The sequence below is a fragment of the Balaenoptera borealis genome (genome assembly GCF_965194805.1).
Source record: "Balaenoptera borealis genome assembly, chromosome: 5".
In the NCBI taxonomy this organism is placed as follows: domain Eukaryota; kingdom Metazoa; phylum Chordata; class Mammalia; order Artiodactyla; family Balaenopteridae; genus Balaenoptera; species Balaenoptera borealis.
The window spans coordinates 134,712,578-134,727,566 of NC_138862.1; the positions used below are offsets into that span (position 1 = coordinate 134,712,578).

Sequence of the window (14,989 nt, forward strand, 5' to 3'; positions counted from 1 at the left end):
ATTACGAATGGATGATAGTGGTGGTCAAACCCGTGGTCGAGTTCCTGCCTCCAACTCCCCATCAGGCCATTGTCCAAACCCTCAGCCTCCAGGACCACAGCAGAGTGAGGTCTGTGGAGGCAGCCACAGCAAGTGTTTCTCAGGCCCTGAGCCAGAGTAGGACTATGGAGACGGTATGGACAGTTTAACCTTCATTTCCCCTTAAACCCTTACCTGAATAGTTTCTGAAACCTCAGCTCCCTCCCCACAGGTCTGTATTTATCCAGCAGGGTCTCAGGGTGGCCTGCAGACTCTTCTTGCCAAAGGTGCTGGCATGAGCAATGTCTCCGTGGTGATGCACAGCCCAGGCAGCTCCTGTTGCTGGTCTCTGCCATGTGGCCTTCGTCCTAGACTCTGAAGCGGCTCCTGCCTGGCTTCCTCATTGGTGTCCTGGGCCCCCAGGACCATGATAAGCCCTCTGTGTTATAAGCCAGGGGTGATGCCAGGTCCTTCTCAAACGTAGCTACATAGTAGGAGTTGCCGATACCTGGTACTGGAGTGGGGTCTCCTTGAAAAAGTGACCTCAGGACATCCCAAGAAGTGGGAACCAGGAGAAAGCAGGAATCTTCCACAACACCACAGACACAATTTCTCTCTGCTTTTCCATCTCCAGACCTGAGGGAGCACACCTCCATTCCCTGTCACATTTAGTAGGTCCTTTCCCTGGGAGCCTCACTACGTTAAAAATGAATTCCTCATACCACCTTTTGGGAAATGTTTAGCCATTCTAACACAATACCTCACCAAGTGGCTGGGGAAAGGTGTGGGTTGCTAGGTGACAAGGCACTCATCTTAGGGAAAGTGTCCCAGCCCTGTTCTCTCCTCCACTGTGAAAGCACCAAGAACACCAGCAAATGAGATCCCTGCAGAGAAGCTGCTCTGTGCTTCATGTTAAAAAATCTAGGCTAATTGAACAGAACCCCTTCAACAGAAGTGAGTTGGGGGGGGTGTTTTTTTGTTTTGTGCTTTCTGTGTTAGCACTGGGGGCAAAAAAGGAGGAGCCTTTTTTGCCCCCAGAGCCTTCTTGTCTCTGCCCCCAAGAAGTTCCCTCATGCCCAGTTCTGCTGTGGCATCCAGAGACAACATTTCAAAGATTAGCTAATTAATTGGACCAAAAAGAAGAAAGGCTCTAAGTCACTCAAATACTGGCCCAGTTTATGGAGGCTTGGGGGACTTGGTGACAAGCCTCTGGACACAAACAGCTTTAACAAACTTAACTCTGTCTACTTGCCAGAGGTTCAGGCCCCGGGGGGGGAGGAAGGAGTCTTAGAGCTACATTCTCAAGACAGCTCTCAGTGAACTGTGAAAATTCTCAGCTTTTAACACATTATTTATAAGTGTGTATGCCATATGCCATAGATTTAGAATATTACAAATGTATAAATAAACCAAATTAAAATAAGTACAGGAAAGCTCCAAAGGGGTAAACAAAATCTTCATTTCTTCTGTAACTTCATTCTTCTTAGTTTTTCCAGGGTCTTCTTTATCTCCTCTGCTGCTACACTGTATTAGTCAGGGTTCTCCAGAGAAACAGAACCAATAGAAGATACAGATATGGATATAGATACAAATGGAGATTTATTATAAGGAACTGGCTCAAGAAATTATGGAGGCTGAGAAGTCCCAAGATCTGCTGTCTGCAAGCTGAAGACCCAGGAAAACTGGTGGTGTAATTCAGTCCTAGTCTGAAGGCCTGAGACCAGGTGAGTCAATGATCTAGGTCCTTCAGTCCAAGGGCAGAAGAAGATGCGATGAGACATCCCAGCTCCCCAGTGAGGCAGGAAAAAGGGGGCAAATTCCTCCTCCCTCTGCCTTTTGTTTTATTCAGACCTTCAAGGGATGGATGTGTCCAACCACACTGGAGGGGGCAATCTACAGAGTCCACCCATCCAAATGTTAATCCTTTTACCGAGGCCAAGCTCACTCCGCTCACTGCCAACAGGCCAATAAGTCAGGAGATGAGGTATTGAGGTAAGGAATAGCGACTTTATTCGGAAAGCCGGCAGACTGAGAAGATGGCAGACTAGGGTCCTCTCAGAACACTATCTTATCAGGGTCTGGATGCCAGTTTCTTTTATAGAATTAGAGAGGGAAGTAAAGTAAAAAGGCAGAACAGAGAGGGAGAGGCAGGGAGGAAGTAAAAAGGGCCAACGGCCTTGCAAAACATCTCCTGGAATGGCCAGCCTCAGGGAGGGGATGTGTAATTTCTTCTTTCTTGCAGCCATTCACACATGGGTAGTGTTCCTGAGGCAGGCCATTATGTGTGATCACAGTAACAAAAGCAACAAAAAGCAAAGGCTGAAGTCAAAGAAACAGATCCAACATGGAGTCAAAATTGGCTCTTCCCTGTTACAATCCCATCTGGAAACACCCTCACAGACACACCCAGAAGCAATATTTAATGTGGGCAACTCACGGCCCACTCAAATTGACACATAAAATTAACCACCACATGCACTAAAAAAATTTGCAAGGAAATTTGCAACAGAAGAGCCAAATCCATCTTCTTCTTTTTTTCCAAAGTAATTTCCTAACTCATTTGTAAGCAGTCTACGTAATTTTCAAAATGCATTTGAATATATACTCTAGACCAGCGGTCCCCAACCTTTTTGGCACCAGGGACCGGTTTCGTGGAAGACAATTTTTCCACGGAAGAGGAGGGTAATGGTTCTGGCAGTAATGTGAGCGATGGGGAGAGATGGGGAGCGGCAGATGAAGCTTTGCTCACTCGCCCACCACTCACTTCCTGCTGTGTGGCCCGGTTCCTAACAGGCCACAGACAAGTACAGGTCCATGGCCCAGGGATTGGGGACCCCTGCTCTAGACCATAAGAGGAAAAGGCTGGAATAATGTTTCATAGACAGATCTATTTTATTGGTTATAGTTTGACAGATTTAAGTAGAAAGCTGAGGGAAGCATTGTGGTAGGCTGTATTCTTGTTTCCAAATATTTGCACCTCTTGTGCCTGGCAGCAGGTGTCTGCCTTGGGAGGAAGAGGCACCTCCACTGGGCTTGGTCACGTGACTTGCTTGGGTCAATGGCATGCAAACAGACCAGGCAACTGTCATGTCTGAGCAGAATTTTAAGAACCATTGAGTGTTTCCCATAAATCTCTTGCTTTTCCCTCTTCCAGGAGAAAGCATGTCCCAGACAAGAGCTGCTCCTTCAGAGTAGGCAGTGGTATGGGAAGACTTGCAGCTGATCTGCAGCCAATATGCAACAAAAGCAAGAAATGACTGTCCTAAGTCACCGAGGTTGGGGTTTTGTGTTAACCCAGCATGAGGAAGGAGTTTTAGTGCTACAGTCTCAAGGTAGCTTTGAGTGAACTGTGAATACTCTTAGCTTTATACATTATTATTTATAAGTGTCCATGCCATATGCTACAAGAACAACTCATGGCTCACTCAGATTGACATAAAATTAACCATCACATGCACAATGACAAGTTTTTCTCTTTCCCCAAGATCTAGGCCCTCACTTCTAACGTTTTTTTCTCCTTCTCCTTGCCCTTCCCCTTCCTCTGCTTTCCCTCCCTCTATCTCCTCCTCCTCCACCTCCTTCTTCTCCTCCCTCTGTATCTCTTTCTCTCCATATTCCACTAAGCATATTTATAATTAAACTCAGCACTATTGCTTCAAACCTGTCTTTCCAACTTCTTGCTCACCCTCAGCTGATGAACAGGTTCATCTTTGACCTTCTCCTAGCATGCCTCACAACCTGCTTAATGTCAAGTTTGGTCATTTCAGCTTGTCGAATTCACCCTCACCCTTCCATGCTGCCCAGTGCTGTCACCTTGGCTCAGGTCTTACAACCTCAGGCATAGATATTATAAAGGTTCCAGGTTGATAACCCAAGTCCCCCTCTCTCCCCTCTATAATTTATCATCTAATCCTCCTGAAGTTCTGGTCACACTACAGCTCCATTCAGAAGATTTCTGTGGTATCAATGTCTATGCTACAAAACAAAGCCCTCTACAATCTGATCTAATCTGATCAGATCTACAATCTGATGTACAATCTGATCTACCTTGACTCACAGCTCCATTCATGTACTCCAAGAGCCTTTCTGATGGGACCACTCATCATTTACCCTAAAAGTACGATGTTTTCCCAGCTCTGTGACTTTGCTCACTCTGTTCCCTAACTGGAAAGTTCTGACCCATCTTCTACCATATTCAAAATGCACCGTGGTTCAAATATCACTCCTTCCAAGAAGCCTTCATTGATTCTCCCAAGTAAAAGCATTACTCCCTCTTCTGAGCTCCTATAGCAGGGATCCCCAACCCCCGGGCCGTGGACCAGTACCGACCTGTGGCCTGTTAGGAACTGGGCCGCACAGCAGGAGGTGAGTGGCAGGTGAGCGAGTGAAGCTTCATCTGCCGCTCACCATTGCTCGCATTACCGCCCGAACCATCCCCACCACCCCCACCCACCCCTGGTCCGTGGAAAAACTGTCTTCCACAAAACCAGTCCCTGGTGCCAAAAAGGTTGGGGACTGCTGTCCTATAGCACTTAAATTGTACTTTTCTTGGCACTCTTATCACCTGTTTTAAATTAAGAGTATAATTTACATTAAAGTATATAAATCTTAGGCTTGATGAATTTTACATACACATCACACATGTAATCCTCCACCCAGATCAAGATGTATAACATTTCCAGCATCCCAGGAGGTTTCTTTGTTCCCCTTCCAGTCGAAATTTCCTTCCAAACATAACCTCTATTCTGATTCACCCGACATTGGTTTTGCCTGTTTTTGAACGTCATATAAACGGAGCCATATAGTACCCACTCTTTTGTGTCTGTTTTCCTCACCCAACATCACATCTCTGAGATTCATCAGATTGTGCATATCAATCATGTGTTCTTTTTTATTGCAGAGTACCCCATTGTATGACTATACCATAATTTATTTAAAAATTCTACTGTAAATGGACATTTTTCTGTGTTTTGGCTATTACAAATAAGGCTTCTATGGTCATTTTTGTACATGTCTTTTGTTGGATATAGGTACTCATATTTCACCTTACAGATAGAATTACTGGGTCATAAGGTATTTAAACGATTGGCTGGGGAGGAGAAGATGGCGGAAGAGTAAGACGTGGAGATCACCTTCCTCAACACAGATACATCAGAAATACATCTACACGTGGAACTGCTCCTATAGAACACCCACTGAACGCTGGCAGAAGATGTCAGACCTCCCAAAAGGCAAGAAACTCCCCACGTACCTGGGTAGGGCAAAAGAAAAAAGAAACAACAAAGACAAAAGAATAGGGACGGGACCTGCACCAGTGGGAGGGAGCTGTGAAGGAGGAAAGGTTTCCACACACTAGGAAGCCCCTTCACGGGCGGAAACTGCGGGTGGCAGAGGGGGGAAGCTTCTGAGCCATGGAGGAGAGCGCAGCAACAGGGGTGTGGAGGCCAAAGCAGAGAGATTCCTGCACAGAGGAGCGGTGCCGACCAGCACTCACCAGCCCGAGAGGCTTGTCTGCTTACCCGCCGGGGCAGGCGGGGGCTGGGAGCTGAGACTCGGGCTTCAGAGGTCGGATCGCAGGGAGAGGACTGGGGTTGGCAGCATGAACACAGCCTGAAGGGGTTAGCGCACCACAGCTAGCTGGGAGGGAGCCCGGGAAAAAGTCTGCAGCTGCCGAAGAGGCAAGAGACTTTTTCTTCCCTCTTTGTTTCGTGGCGCGCAAGGAGAGGGGATTCAGAGTGCCGCCTAAACGAGCTCCAGAGACGGGTGCGAGCCGCGGCTATCAGCGCAGACCCCAGAGACGGGCATGAAACGCTAAGGCTGCTGCTGCCGTCAGCAAGAAGCCTGTGTGCAAGCACAGGTCACTATCCACACTGCCCCTCCTGGGACCCTGTGCAGCCCGCCACGGCCAGGCTCCTGTGATCCAGGGACAACTTCCCCGGGAGAACGCACGGCGCGCCTCAGGCTGCTGCAATGTCACGCCGGCCTCTGCCGCCGCAGGCTCGCCCCGCATCCGTACCCCTCCCTCCCCCCGGCCTGATTGAGCCAGAGCCCCTGAAGCAGCTGCTCCTTTAACCCCGGCCTGTCTGAGCGAAGAACAGACACCCTCAGGCGACCTACATGCAGAGGCGGGTCCAAATCCAAAGCTGAAACGCAGGAGCTGTGCGAACAAAGAAGAGAAAGGGAAATTTCTCCCAGCAGCCTCAGAAGCAGAGGATTAAAGGTCCACAAACAACCTGATGTACCTGCATCTGTGGGATACCTGAATAGACAACGAATCATCCCAAATTAAGGAGGTGGACTTTGGGAGCAAGATATATTATTTTTTCCCCTTTTCCTCTTTTTGAGAGTGTGTATGTGTATGCTTCTGTGTGAGATTTTGTCTGTATAGCTTTGCTTTCACCATTTGTCCTAGGGTTCTGTCCGTCCGTTTTTTGGGGAGTTTTTTTCTTTGTTTGTTTTTTTACTTAAACATTTTTTTTTCTTTTTTTCTTAATAATTATTTTTTATTTTTTTATTTTAATAACTTTATTTTATTTTATCTTTATTTTATTTTATCCTCTTTCTTTTTTTTCTTTCTATTTTTTCTCCCTTTTATTTTGAGACATGTGGATGAAAGGCTCTTGGTGCTCCAGCCAGACATCAGGGCTGTGCCTCTGAGGTGGGAGAGCCAACTTCAGGACACGGGTCCACAAGAGACCTCCCAGCTCCACGTAATACCAAACGATGAAAATCTCCCAGAGATCTCCATCTCAACACCAAGACCCAGCTTCACTCAACGACCACCAAGCTATAGTGCTGGACACCCTATGCCAAACAACTAGCAAGACAGGAACACAGCCCCATCCATTAGCAGAGAGGCTGCCTAAAATCATAGTAAGGCCACAGACACCCCAAAACACACCACCAGACGTGGACCTGCCCACCAGAAAGATAAGATCCAGCCTCATCCACCAGAACACAGGCACTAGTCCCCTCCAGCAGGAAGCCTACACAACCCACTGAACCAACCTTACCCACTGGGGACAGATACCAAAAACAACAGGAACTACAAATCTGCAGCCTGCAAAAAGGAGACCCCAAACACAGTAAGATAAGCAAAATGAGAAGACAGAAAAACACACAGCAGATGAAGGAGCAAGGCAAAAACACACCAGACCTAACAAATGAAGAGGAAATAGGCAGTCTACCTGAAAAAGAATTCAGAATAATGATAGTAAAGATGATCCAAAATCTTGGAAATAGAATAGACAAAATGCAAGAAACATTTAACAAGGACCTAGAAGAACTAAAGAGGAACCAAGCAATGATGAAAAACACAATAAATGAAATTAAAAATACTCTAGAAGGGAACAATAGCAGAATAACTGAGGCAGAAAAATGGATAAGTGACCTGGAAGATAAAATAGTGGAAATATCTACTGCATAGCAGAATAAAGAAAAAAGAATGAAAAGAACTGAGGACAGTCTCAGAGACCTCTGGGACAACATTAAACACACCAACATTTGAATTATAGGGTTCCCAGAAGAAGAAGAGAAAAAGAAAGGGACTGAGAAAATATTTGAAGAGATTATAGTTGAAAACTTCCCTAATATGGGAAAGGAAAGAGTTAATCAAGTCCTGGAAGCACAGAGAGTCCCATACAGGATAAGTTCAAGGAGAAACACAATAAGACACATATTAATCAAACTATCAAAAATTAAATATAAAGAAAACATATTAAAAGCAGCAAGGGAAAAACAACAAATAACATAGAAGGGAATCCCCATAAGGTTAACAGCTGATATTTCAGCAGCAACTCTGCAAGCCAGAAGGGAGTGGCAGAACATATTTAAAGTGATGAAGGAGAAAAACCTACAACCAAGATTACTCTACCCAGCAAGGATCTCATTCAGATCTGATGGAGAAATTAAAACCTTTACAGACAAGCAAAAGCTGAGAGAGTTCAGCACCACCAAACCAGCTTTACAACAAATGCTAAAGGAACTTCTCTAGGCAGGAAACACAAGAGAAGGAAAACACTTACAACAACAAACCCAAACCATTTAAGAAAATGGGAACAGGAACATACATATCGATAATTACCTTAAATGTAAATGTATTAAATGCTCCCACCAAAAGACACAGACTGGATAAATGGATACAACAACAAGACCCATATATATGCTGTCTACAAGAGACCCACTTCAGACCTAGGGACACATACAGACTGAAAGTGAGGGGATGGAAAAAGATATTCCATGCAAATGGAAATCAAAAGAACGCTGGAGTAGCAATTCTCATATGAGACAAAATAGACCTTAAAATAAAGACTATTACAAGAGACAAAGAAGGACACTATATAATGATCAAAGGGATCGATTCAAGAAGAAGATATAACAATTGTAAATATTTATGCACCCAACATAGGAGCACCTCAATACATAAGGCAAATACTAACAGCCATAAAAGGGGAAATCGACAGTAACACAGTCATAGTGGGGGACTTTAACACCACACTTTCACCAATGGACAGATCATCCAAAATGAAAATAAATAAGGAAACACAAGCTTTAAATGATACATTAAACAAGATGGACTTAAGTGATATTTATAGGACATTCCACCCAAAAACAACAGAATACACATTTTTCTCAAGTGCTCATGGAACATTCTCCAGGATAGATCATATCTTGGGTCACAAATCAAGCCTTGGTAAATTTAAGAAAATTGAAATCGTATCAAGTATCTTTTCCGACCACAACACTATGAGACTATATATCAATTACAGGAAAAGATCTGTAAAAAATACAAACACATGGAGGCTACACAATACACTACTTAATAACAAAGTGAGCACTGAAGAAATCAAAGGGGAAATCAAAAAATACCTAGAAACAAATGACAATGGAGACACGACGACCCAAAACCTATGGGATGCAGCAAAGGCAGTTCTAAGAGGGAAGTTTATAGCAATACAAGCCTAACTCAAGAAAACAGGAAACATCTCGAATAAACAACCTAACCATGCACCTAAAGCAATTAGAGAAAGAAGAACAAAAAAACCCCAAAGTTAACAGAAGGAAAGAAATCATAAAGATCAGATCAGAAATAAATGAAAAAGAAATGAAGGGAACAATAGCAAAGATCAATAAAACTAAAAGGTGGTTCTTTGAGAAGATAAACAAAATTGATAAACCATTAGCCAGACTCATCAAGAAAAAAAGGGAGAAGACTCAAATCAATAGAATTAGAAGTGAAAAAGGAGAAGTAACCACTGACACTGCAGAAATACAAACGATCATGAGAGATTACTACAAGCAACTCTATGCCAATAAAATGGACAACCTGGAAGAAATGAACAAATTCTTGGAAATGCACAACCTGCCGAGACTGAACCAGGAAGAAACAGAAAATATGAACAGACCAATCACAAGCACTGAAATTGAAACTGTGATTAAAGATCTTCCAACAAACAAAAGCCCAGGACCAGATGGCTTCACAGGCGAATTCTATCAAACATTTAGAGAAGAGCTAACACTTATCCTTCTCAAACTCTTCCAAAATATTGCAGAGGGAGTAACACTCACCAACTCATTCTACGAGGCCACCATCACCCTGATACCAAAACCAGACAAAGATGTCACAAAGAAAGAAAACTACAGGCCAATATCACTGATGAACATAGATGCAAAAATCCTCAACAAAATACTAGCAAACAGAATCCAACAGCACATTAAAAGGATCATACACCATGATCAAGTGGGGTTTATCCCAGGAATGCAAGGACTCTTCAATATACGCAAATCAGTCAACGTAATACAACATATTAACAAATTGAAGGAGAAAAACCATATGATCATCTCAATAGATGCAGAGAAAACTTTCAACAAAATTCAACATCCATTTATGATAAAAGCCCTGCAGAAAGTAGGCATAGAGGGATCTTTCCTCAACATAATAAAGGCCATATATGACAAACCCACAGCCAACATTGTCCTCAATGGTGAAAAACTGAAACCATTTCCACTAAGATCAAGAATAAGACAAGGATGCCCACTCTCACCACTATTATTCAACATAGTTCTAGAAGTGTTAGCCACAGCAATCAGAGAAGAAAAAGAAATAAAAGGAATCCAAATTGGAAAAGAAGAAGTAAAGCTGTCACTGTTTGCAGATGACATGATACTATACATAGAGAATCCTAAAGATGTCACCAGAAAACTACTAGAGCTAATGAATGAATTTGGTAAAGTAGCAGGACACAAAATTAATGCCCAGAAATCTCTTGCATTCCTATACACTAATGATGAAAAATCTGAAAGTGAAATTAAGAAAACACTCCTATTTACCATTGCAACAAAAAGAATAAAATATCTAGGAATAAACCTACCTAAGGAGACAAAAGACCTGTATGCAGAAAATTATAAGACACTGATGAAAGAAATTAAAGATGATACAAATAGATGGAAAGATATACCATGTTCTTGGATTGGAAGAATCAACATTGCGAAAATGATTCTACTGCCCAAAGCAATCTACAGATTCAATGCAATCCTTATCAAACTACCACTGGCATTTTTCACAGAACTAGAACAAAAAATTTCACTATTTGTATGGAAACACAAAAGACCCCGAATAGCCAAAGCAATCTTGAGAACGAAAAATGGAGCTGGAGGAATCAGGCCCCCTGACTTCAGACTATACTACAAAGCTACAGTAATCAAGACAGTTTGGTACTGGCACAAAAACAGAAACATAGGTCAATGGAACTGGATAGAAAGCCCAGAGATAAACCCACACACATATGGCCACCTTATCTTTGATAAAGGAGGCAAGCATATACAGTGGAGAAAAGACAACTTCTTCAATAAGTGGTGTTGGGAAAACTGGACAGGTACATATAAAAGTATTAAATTAGAACACTCCCTAACACCATACACAAAAATAAACTCGAAATGGATTAAAGACCTAAATGTAAGGCCAGACACTATCAAACTCTTAGAGGAAAACATAGGCAGAACACTCTATGACATAAATCACAGCAAAATCCTTTTTGACCCAGCTCCTAGAGAAATGGAAATAAAAACAAAAATAAACAAATGGGACCTAATGAAACTTAAAAGCTTTTGCACAGCAAAGGAAACCATAAACAAGACCAAAAGACAACCCTCAGAATGGGAGAAAATATTTGCAAATGAAGCAACTGACAAAGGATTAATCTCCAAGATTTACAAGTAGCTCATGCAGCTCAATAACAAAAAAACAAACAACCCAATCCAAAAATGGGCAGAAGACCTAAATAGACATTTCTCCATTGAAGACATACTGATTGCCAACAAACACATGAAAGAATGCTCAACATTATTAATCATTAGAGAAATGCAAATCAAAACTACAATGAGATATCATCTCACACCGGTCAGAATGGCCATCATCAGAAAATCTAGAAACAATAAATGCTGGAGAGGGTGTGGAGAAAAGTTCTGTTCTGTTCTGCTTGCACTGTTGGTGGGAATGTAAATTGATACAGCCACTATGGAGAACACTATGGAGGTTCCTTAAAAAACTAAAAATAGAACTACCATACGACCCAGCAATCCCACTACTGGGCATATACCCTGAGAAAACCATAATTCAAAAAGAGTCATGTACCAAAATGTTCATTGCAGCTCTATTTACAATAGCCAGGACATGGAAGCAACCTAAATGTCCATCATCGGATGAATGGATAAAGAAGATGTGGCACATATATACAATGCAATATTACTCAGCCATAAAAAGAAATGAAATGGAGTTATTTGTAGTGAGGTGGATGGAGTTAGAGTCTGTCATACAGAGTGAAGTAAGTCAGAAAGAGAAAAACAAATACTGTATGCTAACACATATGTATGGAATCTAAGGGAAAAAAAAAAAAGGTCATGAAGAACCTAGTGGCAAGACGGGAATAAAGACACAGACCTACTAGAGAATGGACTTGAGGATATGGGGAGGGGGAAGGGTAAGCTGTGACAAAGTGAGAGAGTGGCATGGACATATATACACTACCAAACGTAAAATAGATAGCTAGTGGGAAGCAACCGCATAGCACAGGGAGATCAGCTCTGTGCTTTGTGACCACTTAGAGGTGTGGGATAGGGAGGGTGGGAGGGAGGGAGATGCAAGAGGGAAGAGATATGGGAACATATGTATATGTATAACTGATTCACTTTGTTATAAAGCAGAAACTAACACACCATTGTAAGGCAATTATACTCCAATACAGATGTTAAATAACTAAATAACTAACTAACTAACTAAATAAATAAATAAATGTTTGGCTTTGGAGGTATCAATACTACCAAACATTTTTCCCAAGTAGTTATACCAATTCACACCCTAACAGCAATGTAAGAGAATTCCAATAGCTCCACCTCCTTGCCAATACTCGTTATTGTCAGAGATTTTTAACCCCTTCTGGTGGCTAGGCCCTCATTCTATATTGAATTACAACCACAAACAATAACACTTACACAGGGCTTGACAATTTGCAAACTTTCTAAGTGTGTAGTATCTCAAAGCATATTCCCCACAGCCCTATAAATTAAGCAAGGAGAGTCCCATTATGATCTCTATTTTATAGATGAGGAAACAAAGGCTCAGAAAGGTTAAGCAGATCGCCCAAGGCCATAAGCCACATGCAGTAGAGACCATGAACTCTGTATATCCACCATGCTATACGGTTTACAGTTATTGGGGGACATGTTTTATCTCTGTTAGTTTACTAACAGCTCTTCGAGGTTAGTCTTTATTTTAACTTAACGCTATTTAATAAATGAATGAATGAACTTAAATATAAAATTGAAATTTCTCCATCTATAGAGAAAAACTTTACAATAATTGGTTACAATAACATAATGAGGGACTTCCCTGGTGGCGCAGTGGTGAAGAACCTGCCTGCCAATGCAGGGGACACAGGTTCAAGCCCTGGTCCAGGAAGATCCCACATGCCGCAGAGCAACTAAGCCCGTGTACCACAACTACTGAACCTGTGCTCTAGAGCCCGTGAGCCACAACTACTGAGCCCGCGTGCCACAACTACTGAAGCACGCCTGCCACAACTACTGAAGCCTGTAGAGCCTGTGCTCCACAATGAGAAGCCACTGCAATGAGAAGCCCCCGCACCGCAATGAAGAGGAGCCCCCGATCGCCACAAACTAGAGAAAGACTGCAGGCAGCAAGGAAGACCCAACACAGCCAAAAATAAATAAATAAGTTTATTTTAAAAATAATAATAATAACATAATGAAAGAAGCATCATCATTTGTTATCTGAATCACAAAGGCTGGTATTTCAGATCCACAGATCCACAAATACCGAAACATTTAGCCCTATTTAATGACTTTCTTAGAATGGTGAAGGATTCAAAACAAATTTAAATCCTCTCTTTGAAGGATTTTTTTAAACACTTTTTTCTTTTTTTTAAATTAATTTATTTTTTGGCTGCGTTAGGCCTTTGTTGCTGCACGTGGGCTTTCTCTAGTTGCGGCGAGTGGGGGCTACTCTTCATTGTGGTGCGCGGGCTTCTCATTGTGGTGGCTTCTCTTGTTGTAGAGCATGGGCTCTAGGCACAAGGGCTTCAGTAGTTGCAGCACGTGGGCTCAGCTGTTCTGCAGCATGTGGGATCTTCCCAGACCAGTGCTCAAACCCATGTCCCCTGCATTGGCAGGTGGATTCTTAACCAGTGTGCCACCAGGGAAGTCTCTTGAAGGATTATTTTTAACTCATTTATTTTAACTATTACTAAGCAGACCCAAAATGTATCAAAAAATGTTTGGGTTCCTAAATCAACCAGATTTCAGTTTTATATTTTACACACTGAACACCAAAGTTGGCATCTTTATATGTGTTGTTTTCCTTGTGTCTAAGTTAACAAATATGCCAAGGAATAGTAGAGAAAATAAAAGGAATACGAATGTAACTGTATGCACACAGAAGTCTTATATTCAGCAGCTTTGGTAGTTTTTTAAAAGATTATTTGATATTCTTTTATCATTGTCTCTTAGGATAGTTTGACACCATTCAAAAGATTATTGTGAGTTGTCAATAAGTCAGTGGCTGTCTGTCTCATCAAGCATGTGTTTCAGAAGATACACAGCGAAGCACAGAATAATCGGATTACTTTTTATGCCATCAGAAAGCACAGATGACACATTTAAGCTATTTGACATTCATGGACAGCCAGGCGTTGGTGTCCTCTACAAACTCCCACTTTTGTTCAAGAAGAATGTTATGTTCTGCCCCATCCTAAGTTGAAAGCTAACATGGACCCCTCACAGCATCTACTTTTATTTGTCTATGTATGTTCATCTTTTCAAATGCATTCATATCATGTTATGAGCCTATAAAACATTTAACATCTAAAACATCTTGCTTTTGACCTGTGAAAAAAATAGTAAAAAGTTTTAAAACACATTTTTGAGGCTGAGATTGCAAAGGCAAATTATAAACAACTGAACCATAAGCATACTTTGACCTTCTTTATCAGATATTTAATGTCAAAACTGACTGGTCTGAACACTTATATCTTCTGCCTCAATTCCTTTAGCTCATCTTGGAATGTGAGCACAGCTAGATGTGCACTGACACACTCCAAAATAACCCCGCCGTCTATCTGCAGCATGCTAGGGTATTCACAGCTCAAGCCTGCTGGAAGATGTAATAAATTCATAGCAAGCTAAAGGTATCTGAGAATTGCTTGTGGCTCACAGGATAGGATCAGATATAGAGGAATGTGTTTAATACAAGTTTCTGTCTTGTATTTAAGGCCAGTTTGATTTCTAGAACAACAACAAAAAAGGTAATCAAATAAATCCTCTAATCATTCGACAGTTTCCTATGGAAAAACATATCATCGATGTTTAACTACAGTCATTTACCTTTGGACTTGCTTCCTTTCAATTCTACCTCCCAAATTTCATTTTTCAAGTTCAGATGTGACTTTTAAAAAAACAC

General features: G+C 42.0%; 1 protein-coding gene across 1 annotated transcript in view; it reads right to left on the minus strand.

The window, feature by feature from the left end:
- NEK11 (NIMA related kinase 11) overlaps positions 1–14,989 on the minus strand; it is a gene marked incomplete at its 3' end in the record, with an annotated part of 277,731 nt that overhangs the window by 201,348 nt on the left and 61,394 nt on the right.